The sequence below is a fragment of the Vicugna pacos genome, chromosome 1 (assembly GCF_048564905.1).
Source record: "Vicugna pacos chromosome 1, VicPac4, whole genome shotgun sequence".
Taxonomy (NCBI): Eukaryota; Metazoa; Chordata; class Mammalia; order Artiodactyla; family Camelidae; genus Vicugna; species Vicugna pacos.
The window spans coordinates 26759375-26773132 of NC_132987.1; positions in this window are offsets into that span (position 1 = coordinate 26759375).

Here is a 13758-nt window from a genome sequence, read left to right on the forward strand (position 1 = left end):
TCTCAAAAGATTCTAAAACACATTGATTGGGTAAAACATAAGAATTTAGAATCCTTGTCACTATTTTTCAAAATATAACAATATTTTTAAATTACTGTTTTACTTTTCCAAGATAGTTATTTCTTTCCAAGAATTGCATACTGTAAAATTTAATCAATTATGAAAACTATATCTGTATACGAGACTAACTAGGTTTTGCAGTTGAGATTTTGAGGTGATATATTCAGAGTCTATTTACTGTCTATTTACTATCTCAGTACTATAATAAAAGAAGTTTGTGCTTGTTTTCTTTAGAACCAGCTTCCAAGCTTGTTGCCTATTTTCATACAGTGATCTGTTCCTATTTCATATAACTATCGCTTACCACAATGTGTTTCAAAAGGCACAGTAGAACACTGAGTTTTAATAGCAATGTAAGTCCAAGAGAGTATCAATATGAGAAAAATAAGTACGGATTTGTATCTTTCTCTCCTTTTTTTCAGGGTAATTGATCCCTACAGTGATAATAATGACGTCTGAGCAGAAGCAGAGAAAAATCAAAGCTCTGTTGCTCATACAGATATCCAGATGTAGCTAATAACAATAAGTTGTAACATATTTAAATGTGGAATGTGTGGTTATGCATTCTTTCCAAAATCTTTTTTTATTATTTAGGAAAACAGTAACTATGTGGTATATCAGATTCTTTAATGTATCAGTCAAGGAATGCCTGAGCCATTTAAGTCCATGAGCAAATCATTTGACATTTTAGCAAAATACGCAGAAACAAGATGTAATTGTTAAGATGTATTCAACCTGATAAACACTGGGGTAGGAACTAAAACTACAGAATGTAATTACCCCAAACTCAGTAAAACCCATAATTAACTAAGCCTACCTCAAGCCCTCAATTAACTAAATTTTTCACTTCCGTACTTCAGTTTTTGAAAAAAAAGAAGTGTTTCAATTACAAAGTAACTGTCACAACAATTAAGAAAGTTTAGAAAATGGAGAAAAATCACCCTTAATGCCACCAGTGATACAAATCTTTTGAATGTATTCACTCATTGTCTTATTTATTATTTTTACAGTAAAGAACAAGGAGTACCTACAATTCTGGATTTGTCTGTTTTACCCTGAAACTATGAATTTTTGCTTTTTATAGCTTAAAGTTATTTAATTAATACAAGTTAAAATTGTTATATTTTCTTTCTGATGAATTTAACTTTTTCATTAAATAGTGGCCCTCTTTATCACCAGTACTGTTTTTTGTCTTAAAATCTATTCTGTCAAATATTAAGGTAACTATCCCAGCTCTCTTTTTAGAAATATTTTTCAGATATAACTTTTCTGTCTCCCTCCCCTTCTCCTCCCCCTCCTGTCTGTTTCCTCCTCTTCCTCCTTCCCCTTCCAGCTCACACTTTCACTCTTGCTTTCCTGTCCTTAAATTTTACATCTCTTGTAATCTTCACTTAGTTGGATTTTGGCTGTTTGTCTAATATGCAATCAATCTATCCTTTAATTTTTCATTCATGTGGAATTTATATGTTCAACTTCTATTCTTTTAGTGTTACCCTTGAAATTTTATTATGCATTTAATAGGACAAATTTTTAAATTAAATAATATCTTAAACCCTCCAACCAGACAATCCAAGGACCTTAGAACAGTTGAGTCTGGTCACACCTCTCCAGACTATTTTCCATAGATGTTTATTTATATACATTTACTTATATTTTTCCTATTTTATTTACTTACCATTTCTCATATCTCAAACCATCTTTCTATGATCCTTTTCTTCTTTCTAACATGAATATTTAGAAGTTCATTTAGGGAAGTGTCTTGGTGGTAAATTATTTTTGCTTATCAAAAATGTCTTTGCATCACTTTCATTCTTAAAAAAAAATAGGTTGATCTACAATGCTAGATTGACACTTTGCACTCACTGTGGTTTTCATCATTGCTGCTGTACCTTTATGGATGAGCTGTTCTTCTCTGGCTACTTCGGGAATCTTTTTGTCTTTGATGTTCTGCAGTTCCACTCTTATGTATCTATACCTGCGTTTCTTTTATTCTCCTTGGAAAAATAGAGTTATACCTGTCACTTCTGAAAAATTCTCAATCATCATCTCTTTAATTATTCCTTTTCCTCAATTCTCTCTACTCTTTTCTTTTAGGGTTCAGAATTAATGTTTCCTTGTCCTCTTCTGTTCTCCATATCTCTTAGCTTGTTTCCTATTTTCTATCTTCTTAACTCTGCTGCATTCTGGGCAGTTTCTTCAGCCTAACGTTTGAATTCACTCTTTGACTGTGTTTCACCTGTTGTTAAACTGCTACACTGAGTTTTTTAATTTCTAAAAATCTAGTTTTTTTTTTATTTTTAGAAATCCCATTTTATTATTACACAGATCTTTCTCATGATTCCCGATAGTCTCTTATTGCTTGCCCCTCTTTGTAGTTTCATACTTTATTTCTTTAGACCTTTCTTACCTTCTTACTCTCTACCCTGTATGTGACAATCCCAATATCTACATAACTTGTGTGGTTTTTTCCATCGCTCTCACCCATAGTGTCTTGCCTCCTTGTGTACTTGACGATCTTAGACTGTGAATTTATATTTCCTTGATCTTAAGTAAGTGGGAATTCTAATGGCTTAAGTTGAGGACACTTCCTTTTGAAGATGGTCTGCACCTGCTTCTGCCATGTGCCCAGGAGTGCTAGCAAACTGGGGTTACTTCAACCCTTTCTGTGATGTCCCCTAAATGCAGGAGTATCCGATGTACCCCCCTCATTCAGAGCTGCATTGGCATTTGCATTTAGACCAACTCCCATCTCACCAGCTTGCACTAATAACCTGCTCACGTTTCTGCTCAAAACTTACTTCTCTTTATTTGGTGGGAAGAGGACTCTTTGAAGATTTTTCTAATTCTGAGAGCCAAGCAAAACATCGAAAAATGTTTCTGATCCAGATCTAGTTGCTTTGCAGCAGGATGACTCTCCCACATTATCTAGTCCACCATGACGCCAGAAGCAAATTTAATTTAAAATACTTCCACAATTTTGCATCTTTTGTCTTTCATTCAATAACTATGAACTGAACCTAGGTTTCAGGCTTGGGTACTGGTTGATGCTATTTAATGACACAAGGAATAAGGGAAGATGAACAACACTAAGGAAAGAGATGTTAAGCTTAGTTGACTTTTCAGCACTTGGGAGATACCTGGTGAAGATGTTGCATGGCAGTTAGATACAGAGCTCTGTAGTTCAGAAGAGACACTCGGACCCAAGAGAACACTTCAAAAATGAGTAAGAGACATTTGCAATGAAAACAGAATGAGTGGCCAGAGAAGTCAGATGGGGAACCGGGAGCCAGTAAATCATAAATGCCCAAGGAAGAGAATTTCTCCAAATGGTAGGAATGGTCAAGAGTAGCAAATGATGCTGAGAAGTCAAGTAGGAGAACTGAAAGATGCTCATTGGATTTGCAACAGAGAGGCTGTTTTAGAAATTGGCAAATGCAGATTTAAGGTGGATGGTAGGGAAGTAAACCATATTGCAATGGGTTAAGGAAAAAAGATGGAAAGCAAAGGGGCTGAGACTTTCTTCCTTCAAGTATTTTGGCAGTAAAGTAGAGAATAAAGAGAAAATAGCCCAAGAGAAACATAATGGGTAAGGAGAGGATTGTCATTTTAATTGGAGGGGCCTGAACATGGGATGGCACTAGTAGAGATGGAGATGTTAAAAATACAGAAGAGAAAGCAGATAAACAGTATAATGATACCTTAGGGCTCATCTGAAAAAGGAAAAACAAACAGGAAAAAAAAAAGTCTGGGATCCAAAGTGAGTTGGCTAGAATTGGCCTTAGACGAACGATGGGACACCTTCACTGTTACAGCAGTATCTAATTGTAGATTTTTGACCTTTTCACCACAGTATAAGATACATACAGAAAAGAGAACCAATCATAAATCTATATACTATGATGAATTTTCACAAAATGACCTCACCCAGTTACAGCACCCAGATCAAGAACAATCCCAGGAGGCAAGAGTTCTCTTATCTTGCCCATTTTAAGTCACTACTCTCTTGTCAGAATTTTAACTACTTTTCTGACTTCTCCGAAGTCATAGGAGAACATTTTGCCTATGTACTTTATGTACATAAAGTTCTACTGACAGAGTAGGTCCTTTTTTGAAACTTTCTGGCTTCTCTCCCTCAGATGTTTGTAAGAATCATTCATGTTTTTGCCTGTAATTGTAGTTTGCTCAATTGTAGTTGCTGTATCATATTCCATTATGTGACCACACCATAGTGTATTTATTCATCCCACTATTGGTACATACTTGGTTTAGTTTCTATGTTTTTGCTATTATGAATATAAATACTTTTATACCTGTATATTGGTAAGCAGGTTCCTAGGAATGGGATTGCTCATAGGTTCAGGGTCAGTATATATTATAAAATAACATTCCAAAGAGATTTTACCTTGGTATTAGCAGCATAGGAAAATTTCAGTTACTCCACATCTAACATAACATTTGGTATTATCTCTTTTTAATTGTAAACATTTTGCTGGGTAAGTAATGGTAGTTTATCATGGCTTTAATTTGCGTATTCCCAGTGGCAGATCTCTGTTGGTGAGTGTGCTTTTCACATGTTTGTTCACATGTTTGGACAGTTTTTTGGTGAAGTGTTGGCAGTAGTGTTGACAATGCAGGAGTTCATCAAGTGGATGTATCTTTTTTGTTTTGTTTTATTTAATTTTTTTAAACATTTTTTATTGAGTTATAGTCATTTTACAATGTTGTGTCAAATTCCAGTGTAGAGCACAATTTTTCAGTTATACACGAATATGCATACATTCATTGTCACATTCTCTTTCGCTGTGAGCCACCACAAGATCCTGTAACTATTTCCCTGTGCTACACATTCCAATCTTGTTTATCTATTCTACATTCTGAAATCCCAGTCCCTTCCCACCCACCGGCCCCCTAAGTGGATGTATCTTGAGTTGTCCTTTCTTTTTGAAAAATCAGGTAAGTTAAGAAACAGTAAAAGACAACTTAGCTATGATTTGTGTGGCAGTGAGCTTTCAAAGACTTGGAAATGAATAAACACATGTTTAGAAAAATGTCTAACAGCAAAACTTAAAATATAGAGTATGGCACTTAGTTAATCAAATGGGCTAGACATTATCGGTTTGCCTCCCAGTATCTGTTCTTCCTTGCTAACAGAATCAGAAATTTACTTGGGGTGAGTGGAGCAGGCAGTAACAAAATCAATTTAAAATACTTCCAAAAGCTATGGTGAGCATCTAGTTACTTCATAGAAAGCTAGTTTCCCCAATATTAAAAAAAAAAAAAAAGACAGCCAGAATAAGCTTTGTACTTTTAACCTGTCCTCCCTCTTGTCCAGATTGTTATGCGGCGTTGAGATGGGGCAGCCATTTGGGACTCTGCTGAGGATGTTGGGACTAGAGGGGAGAAGGGACCTGCTTTCTCAAGTGCTTTGCCAGCCTTGCACTGCCCACCCCGGCTTGTGTTACGTTGGATAAATAAACTCCTTATTTGCTTAAGCTACTATGAATCAGCTTCTGTTAAATGCAACCACAACATCCATTTTCCTACCCGACCTTGGGTCCCTAAGCATTCTGGTTTATCCAGTGTTGTTTTGCCCTAATGAGTTAAGCGCTTGAGGAAGCGCTTTATAGTTATTGTATGCCTACTGTAACAGCGGCTGAACTGGTCACATCGTAGAAAATTGCTCCACCAGTTTTGTTGCACTAATACATTAAATTGTTCCCTAGAGGATTCAAGGATTTAATGTCCATTCCTAAATGTCACACTAGCTGATGGAGAATTCCCTGAGTTTTAATTCATTTTTCTCTGATTTACCATGTGCAGAAAGAGGATTCTCGAATCATATGTGAAGCATTCCATTCCCAGAAAGTTGTGCTTGAGTTTGAGGGGCTTGTTGTAGAATTCCGCGGAGAAGAGCACAAAGCCTGTAAAAATATCGGCCAGTTTTGTTATCTGATATGTGAGAGAAATGCAGGCACAATACTCCCCAAAGAGATAACATCTAATTTTGCTTGATCTCAGTCCCAGAAGGCAAGCAAGGAAATTTAATTTAATTAAGGAACCTTCCATAAAACTATTAAAATGAGGCTTTAAGGGTTTTTTGTTTGTTTTTCTCTAGTAAAGATTTCACTTCTAGGAAAACTATTTCTGGGTCCACAAACATACTGATGATTAGAGAACTAAAAGTATAAATTGAATAATGATTGTTGCATTTAAAAGTAACTTTTAAAGTGAATATTAAAACATAGCTGTTTTTAAAATGTTTGATATTTGAAGAAAATGAACATCACCACCACCACCTACAGCACCCTCATCTTTGTTGAGAAACAAATAGTTGGCAGCTAGTTGTGACTCTCAAAGACCCTATATTGCTTTACCATTTCAGGCTTATTCAGACTTGTGATATGAAAGGATGTACATTGACCGAGGAGACCAACAGCAAGACAAAAACATAAAGAAACACATGAATTGAGAGTAGGATAATGATACCATCTTTAGATGAAAAGTAAATGTTTTCAGAAGTGAAGAGGTAAGTAAGACCAGATAGATAACAAAGGTGGTATTCAGAACTGTTAATGGCTAGAATTGAAAATAATGTCTAGGTCAGTTAAAAGGAAACACTCCCAATACTTTTCCTTTATGTTGCAGAGATCAAACCCATTGATGAATGTGGTGCTGTTTTCAAAACCTCTTTAACACGATGTGCTTAAGCTGAACAATTTATTTGCTATCCATTCTTCTTAGTAGGTAATAGATATTCCTTGTAGTATTGATATTTTTCAAATCATGTAACAAGTATTGAGCTCTTGCTATAGTGTACATATTGGTATGGGCTAAAGATAATATTTTTAAAAAGCTCCTGTCTTCTGATTTAAAGTCTAGGCATGGAAGTAACACACACAAAGAAGTTAAGTAATACGGTCTGTCTGGAAGATACAAGAGACAAACAAGGGTAGGATTATATACCATTAGATCACAGAATCAGATAGTCAGTTCTCCAGAAGGGCAGAGATGGAGAAAATTAATGGAGGTTGGAGTTATAGGAAAATAGTAAAAGGCTGTTTCATAGAGAAGGTTCAACTACTGTTAAATCTTAAAGAATGTGTGGGATTTTGATTTTCAAGATCATGGAGCAAATATGAGCTACAGGTTTCCCCTCCAACTAGAAAAACAACCCACAGAATAAGAGAAGATATTTGTAAAGAAAGGATACATCAAGTGAAGTATTAATTCAGAATATATAAGTAAACTATAAACAATAAAAAGAGTAACAACCTGTAAGAAAATTGGGCAAAGATTTGAATGTGCACTTTAGAGAAGGGGTTCCCAAAGCCAATAACCATAGGAGAAGGTGCTCAACTGCTTTAATCACCAGGAAACATCAAATTAAAACTACTGTGTGCCATCTTATACCCATTTAGGATGGTTAGTAGTAAAAAAAAAAAATAGAAATCAAGTGTTAGTAAAAATATGGAGAAATTGGAACCCTTGTACACTATTGCTGAAAATGTAAAATGGGGTAGCTATGGAAAACAGTATGGTAGTTCCTCAAAAAATTAACAATAGAATCTAGGAATTCCACTTCTGAGTATATACCCAAAAGAACTGAAAGCAGGAACTCATGTATTTGTACACTCATGTTCATAGTTGCAGTATTCACAATAACTAAAAGGTGGAAACATCCCAAATACTCATTACTGATTGAATGGATAAACAAATGTGGTATATACATGCAATGGAATATTATTCAGCCTTAAAAAGGAGGAAATTCTGACACATCCTATAACACAGATAGACCTTGAGGGTATTATGCTAAGTGAAATCAACCAGTTATAAAAGGACAAATACTGTATGATTTCTCTTATATGAGGTACATAGAGTAGTCCAGTTCACAGAGGCAGAAAACAAGATAGTGGTTGACTGGGGTTAGGGGAGGGGAGGAAATTGGAAGCTACTGTTTAATGGGTACGGAGTTTCAGTTTTGCAAGATGAAGAGACCTGTGGAAGGATGGTGGCAATGGTGCACAACGAATGCACTTAATACCACTGAACTGTACACTTAAAAAGGGTTAAGATAGCAAATTTTATGTTATGTGTATTTTACCACAATTTTAAAAATTGTTTAAACTTGCAGTACTACTGCATACCTGTCAGATGGCAAAAATAAAAAAAAGATAGGAACTACCAACTATTGGTAGAAACTACTGGTAATCCAACCAGAACTATACATACACTGCTATTAAGGGTGTAAAACAGTACAATCATTTCAGAATGCTGTTTGCAGTGTCTGCTTAAACTGAACATATACAAAACTTAACACCCCACAATTCCACTCTCTTGTATATAACCAAGTGAAAATGCTTACATGCCTTTTCCAAAAGATTACAAGAATGTGCACAGCAGAATTCATAACAGCTACAAACTGGAAAGTACTCAAATGCCTATCAATCATAGAATGGATGAATCAACTGTGTTACATTTGCACAATGGAATATTGTACAGCAGTGAGAACAAACAAAACTAAAACTATTTTCAGCAGTATGGATAAACTGCACAAACATACAGTTAAGCAAAAGAAGCCACACAAAGTATGTCTTTTGAGGGTGGATTATTTGAAGGTTGCCCTGGGGTGCTGTTGTAGACCTGTTTCTTGATCTGTGTGCTGGTTGTATGGATATTTTAATTCCAAAAATTCAACAAGCTATACACCTACGATTGGAGCACTTTTCTGTATTTTTGTTATACCTTAAAAGAAAAAAAATTTTTTTTAACCCAGCAGTTTTGTGTGTGTGGGGGGGTGGAATTTGATGAAAAGATTATAGGATTTATATAGAAATGCAAAGAACAAAAATAATCAAGATAATCTTGAAGAACAGGACTAGAGAATGTTTTCTATTGGCCATGTGTGTGATACTGGCACAGGAATATACATACAGGTCAACAGGACAGAATAGAGACTCCAGAAATAATCAATTTTTCAACACATGTCAAGGTAATTCAGTGAATGGGTGGGGGAGAAGTATGTCTTTTCAACAAATATTGCTGGAATGATTGAATATCTATATGCAGAAAAATGAATCTCTGCCCTTACATTTCAATCTCTTGCAAAAATTAACTTGAAATGGACCCTAACCTGAAATGTAAGAACTAAAAGTAAAAACAACAACAACAACAAAAAAACCCCAAAAAAACTTCTTGAAGAAAACAACAGAAAATCTTCATGACTTTGAATTAGGCAAATAATTCTTAAAACATGAAAACATGAACTATAAAAGAAAAAATTGATAAACTGGGTTTATCAAAAAGTTTAAAATTTCTGCTCTTTATAACTGGAACTCTCATACACTGATGATGGAAATGTAAAATAGTATAACCACTTTGGAAAACAACTTGGAAATTTCTTAAAAATTTAAACATACATCTGCCACATGACCCAACTGTTACACTACTAGGTATTTAACCAAGAGAATTAAATTTTAAATATATATCTATACAAAGACTTGCATAAGAATGCAAACTTTATTTGTAATAGCCAAAAACTAAAAAATCAAAAAACAAAACCAACCAAAAAAAAAACCAACAAAAAAACCAATAAACAAAAGCCCCAAATGTCCATCAGCAGGTGTTTGAACTAGCAAATTGTAATAATAGCCATATAATGGAATACTATTCAGCAATAAAAGGAAACATGTTTTTTATATATTCAACAATGAATCTGAAATCATGGGGCAAATGGAAGAAGCCAGACCCAAAAAAGTATGCATGCTAATTGAGTTGACCTAAGTAGCTTAGAAAAACAATGTTTTCATCGTATACTGTAAGGCCAACAAAGAAAACTATGTACAAACACTATGCTTTATTTGGTAAATTTGTTTCTCATAGGGGTATGGTTAATAGTTCGGAAACTATTTTATACGTTGTATTTGCTAGGGCTGTTATTGCAAATTACCACAGACTTGGTGGCTTAAAACAATAGAAATTTATTCTCTCACTATTTTGGAGAGTAGAAATCCAAAAGGCCACGAGTCTCTGAAGTCTCTAGAGGAGAATCCTTCCCTGACTCTTCAAGTTTCTGGTGGCTTTGGGTGTTCTTTGGCTGATAGATTGATCACTCTAATCTCTGCCTCTGTCTTTTTTTTTTTTTTTTGGGTTGGTCCCACTTTTTTTGTATATATACATATGTATATATTTATTGAAGTATAGTCAGTTGACAATGTTGTGTCAATTTCTGGTGTATAGCACAATGCTTCAGTCGTACAAGAACATACATATATTTGTTTTTATGTTCTTTTTCACCATAAGCTACTACAAGACATTAAATATAGTTCCCTGTGCTACACAGTATGAACTTGTTGTTTATCTATTTTATATATATTATTTAGTATCTGCAAATCTTAAACTCCCAATTTATCCCTTCCCACCCCCTTCTGGTAACCATAAATTTGTTTTCTATGTCTGTGAGTCTGTTTCCGTTTTGTAAATAAGTTTGCCTTATTTTTTAGATTTCATATATAAGTGATATCATATGCTATTTTTCTTTCTCTTTCTGGCTTACTTCACTTAGAATGACAATCTCCAGGTCCATCCATGTTGCTACAAATTCTGCCTCTGTCTTTACATGGCTTTCTCCTCTTTTCTCTCTGTGTCTCACCTCTGTGTTTCTCTTACATGCACACTTGTCATTGGATTTAAGGCCCACTAGGATAATCCAGGATAAGGGTCTTGAGATCCTTAACTTAACGACATCTGCAAAAATCCTTTTTTCAAATAAGGTGACATTCACGACTTCCAGTGGTTGGAACATGGACATGTCTTTTTGAGGGCACCAATCAACCCTATATTCACATATATAAAAACTGAATAAGTAAGAAAATATATTAGAAATAATGACAGCCAGGTTTCTCACTGTCAGATAAAGAAATTATAAATAAGCAACGGGGAGAGGTAAGAATAAACCTAGTGGTGCTAGATTAGACTGACAGGTATCAGCATGAACTTATATTTATATTAATATGTAGAAAGAAAGAAAGAAAGAGAGAGAGAGAGAAAGAGAAAGAGAAAGAGAGAAAGAAAGAGAGAAAGAGAGAGAAAGAGAAAGAAAGAGAAAGAGAAAGAAAGAAAGATATATTTCCTATCTCTGTCCACTGAGAGAAGCTGAAAGCAATGTTTCTCAAGTAGCAAAAAGCACACTGAGAACCCAGATCTTGGTTACTGTTCTCCAACAAACAGAGCTTCTTGAAGAAAGAGTTATCTCTAGGGTTAGGGCAGGGAGAGTATGATATGAGCCTGGAGCCACTTACAGGGCCAGAAGGTAAGGAAGTATCCAGAAAAGACGAATCTATGGAGACAAAAAGTAGATTAGTGATTGCCCAGTGCTGAGAGTGGTGGGGGATGACTGCAAATGGACATGAGGTTTCTTTGGAGGGTGGAGGGGTGTGGAAATACTCAATAATTAAATAACAGTGTTTGGTGTGTGCATTTTACTTTAATGACAAAGTTCAAATTAAAAGAAAAATTTTGGCAATTAGATAAAATCTCTGCCATACCACTTGCTGGACATTACTTAATCTCACTGAGCTGCAGTTTCCTGACTGATGCAATAAAGATATACAATACTTGCTCAAAAGATTAACTTGAGAACTATTAAATGAGATTTTATACATATATGTGTGTGTGTGTGTGTGTGTGTGTGTGTGTAAGAGCAGGGTCAGGTACAGGTAAATAGATAATAAAAGGCTGTCATCATCCTCACCATTACCACGGGCAAGGGGAGCCTTCTCCCCAGTTCTGGGCCGTACTCTATTGCATAAGCCCCCAGAGCATCCCAGCTTGGGTCAGGTCTCACAAAGTCCCGCGTGACTACCTGTATTTGCTTTTAGCCTCTCTGGAGTGTTCCAAAATCAGCCAAGGGAGAAGAGACGTCATCCTGTCTGCTCATCACAAAAGATCTATTCATCTGCTCACTACAAAAGATCCCATGCCTCTGGCCAGGCCCACCCTCTCCCTGTTCCCCATGGTTTGAGTGAGGATGCAAAGAAGCCCTGAACTAGTTGGAGCCTTTGAACAAGGCACCTTCCAATGTTAACTAAACTGAAGATAATTTTCATGTGACTCAGGCTCAGGCCCTGGTCATGATGTGATATTTCAGCATAAAAACATAATATTAAGGTTAATTGAAACAAGCCGAGTTTATGAAGGGGTATGAGCTTCTAATTAATGAGTTAACAGAAACTGTAGAATAATTAGCTGGAAAGGGGGCCCTACAGTTAATCAGCACCAGAGGTCAGTCACAATAGCCAAATAAAAAGATGGCTTGGTGATATATTCCAAGCTGATAAACTTCCCAAACATCCTGCAAGGGGTTACCAAGCACAGTCTCTACTTCCAGGGAAAGAAATCCCAGCGGTTCCACTAATGGTGATAAAACAACAATAAAGGCACATATGTCATTTATAAACCTAATAGACCTAATCAGCCTATCCCAACACAGGGCAAAGCATTATATAATCTTGGCCAGATGAGTCTTAAAATACAGTATTTGCAGAGGCAAACACCGAATTCTGGTGACAAAATTAAATCTAGAGAAAGGAGTAGACTTAAAAAGACTAAGAAAACTAAGTTTTACAATAAGAAAAAAGAGGCTTGGATTTGAATCATTTGGGGAGAGAAAACAATTTTGTGCCCCAGCCAAAAAATGGTAAAAAAAATACAGAACCTCAGTGAAATTTGGGATGTGGTGTGAATTGTAACCTAGTATCAAACTGAAACATTAGGAAAATGTCCAAATAAATTCATCCATAATCCTAGGGAGATATAAAGCAACCTTAATGAAGAAATAAATTCAACATATAGTATTTGATATTTAGAATAATTTAAATATTGTAGTAAGTTTTGTTATCACATGTGTGTGTTTTGCCTGTTATTTCAGGTGTTGAAGTGTTAAAAAGAATCGATCATAGATCATATTGCATCTGAAATTTCAATTTACATTACAGTAATTTAATCAAATGTAATATCATTGCTTAAATGCTCAATCTATTGAGCATTAAGCAAAATTCCAATCATTGTAGGTGTTCCTCTCTGTGCAAAAAACGTCTGAGATATTAGGGACTAATCCACGCGCCCAGCACAACCAACCTCTGGGGAGAGAAGGACCACGACTCACCAGGTACCCTGTGCCCTGGGAGATCCGTCTGCATCAGCTCTGGCTGCCGTAAGACGTACCGCAGGCTGGGGCGAGGAAGTTGGGCTTAAATAACAGGAATTTGCTTCCTCACAGTTCTGGAGGCGAGAAGCCAGAGATCAAGGTGTCAGCAGCATTGATTTCTTCTGAGGGCTCTCTCCTTGGCTGCTAGATGGCACCTGGCTCCCTCTGCCGTCACGTGGTTTTCCCAGGTGATTCTAATAGCCCAGGTTGAAAGCCCAAAGCTTTGATCATGAGTTCTTGAGCTTCAGTACTCGCACAAGGCAAGTTAGACTAGAGGATACAACCTTCAGACTGGACAGCCCCCACCCCCACATCAAAGTCAGTGGCAGATCCCTTGGTCATCTTCACTCTGGGCCAGGGGATCATGAGAAAGGGCCACTGGCGGAAATGGCTCCTCCTGACAATTAAAAAGGCCAATACTCGGGTCTCCCTTGACTCTTCCCAGGCACTTTGCCCCCGATATTGGGCCCCCAGTGTGTTTCCATGGCTGTGTC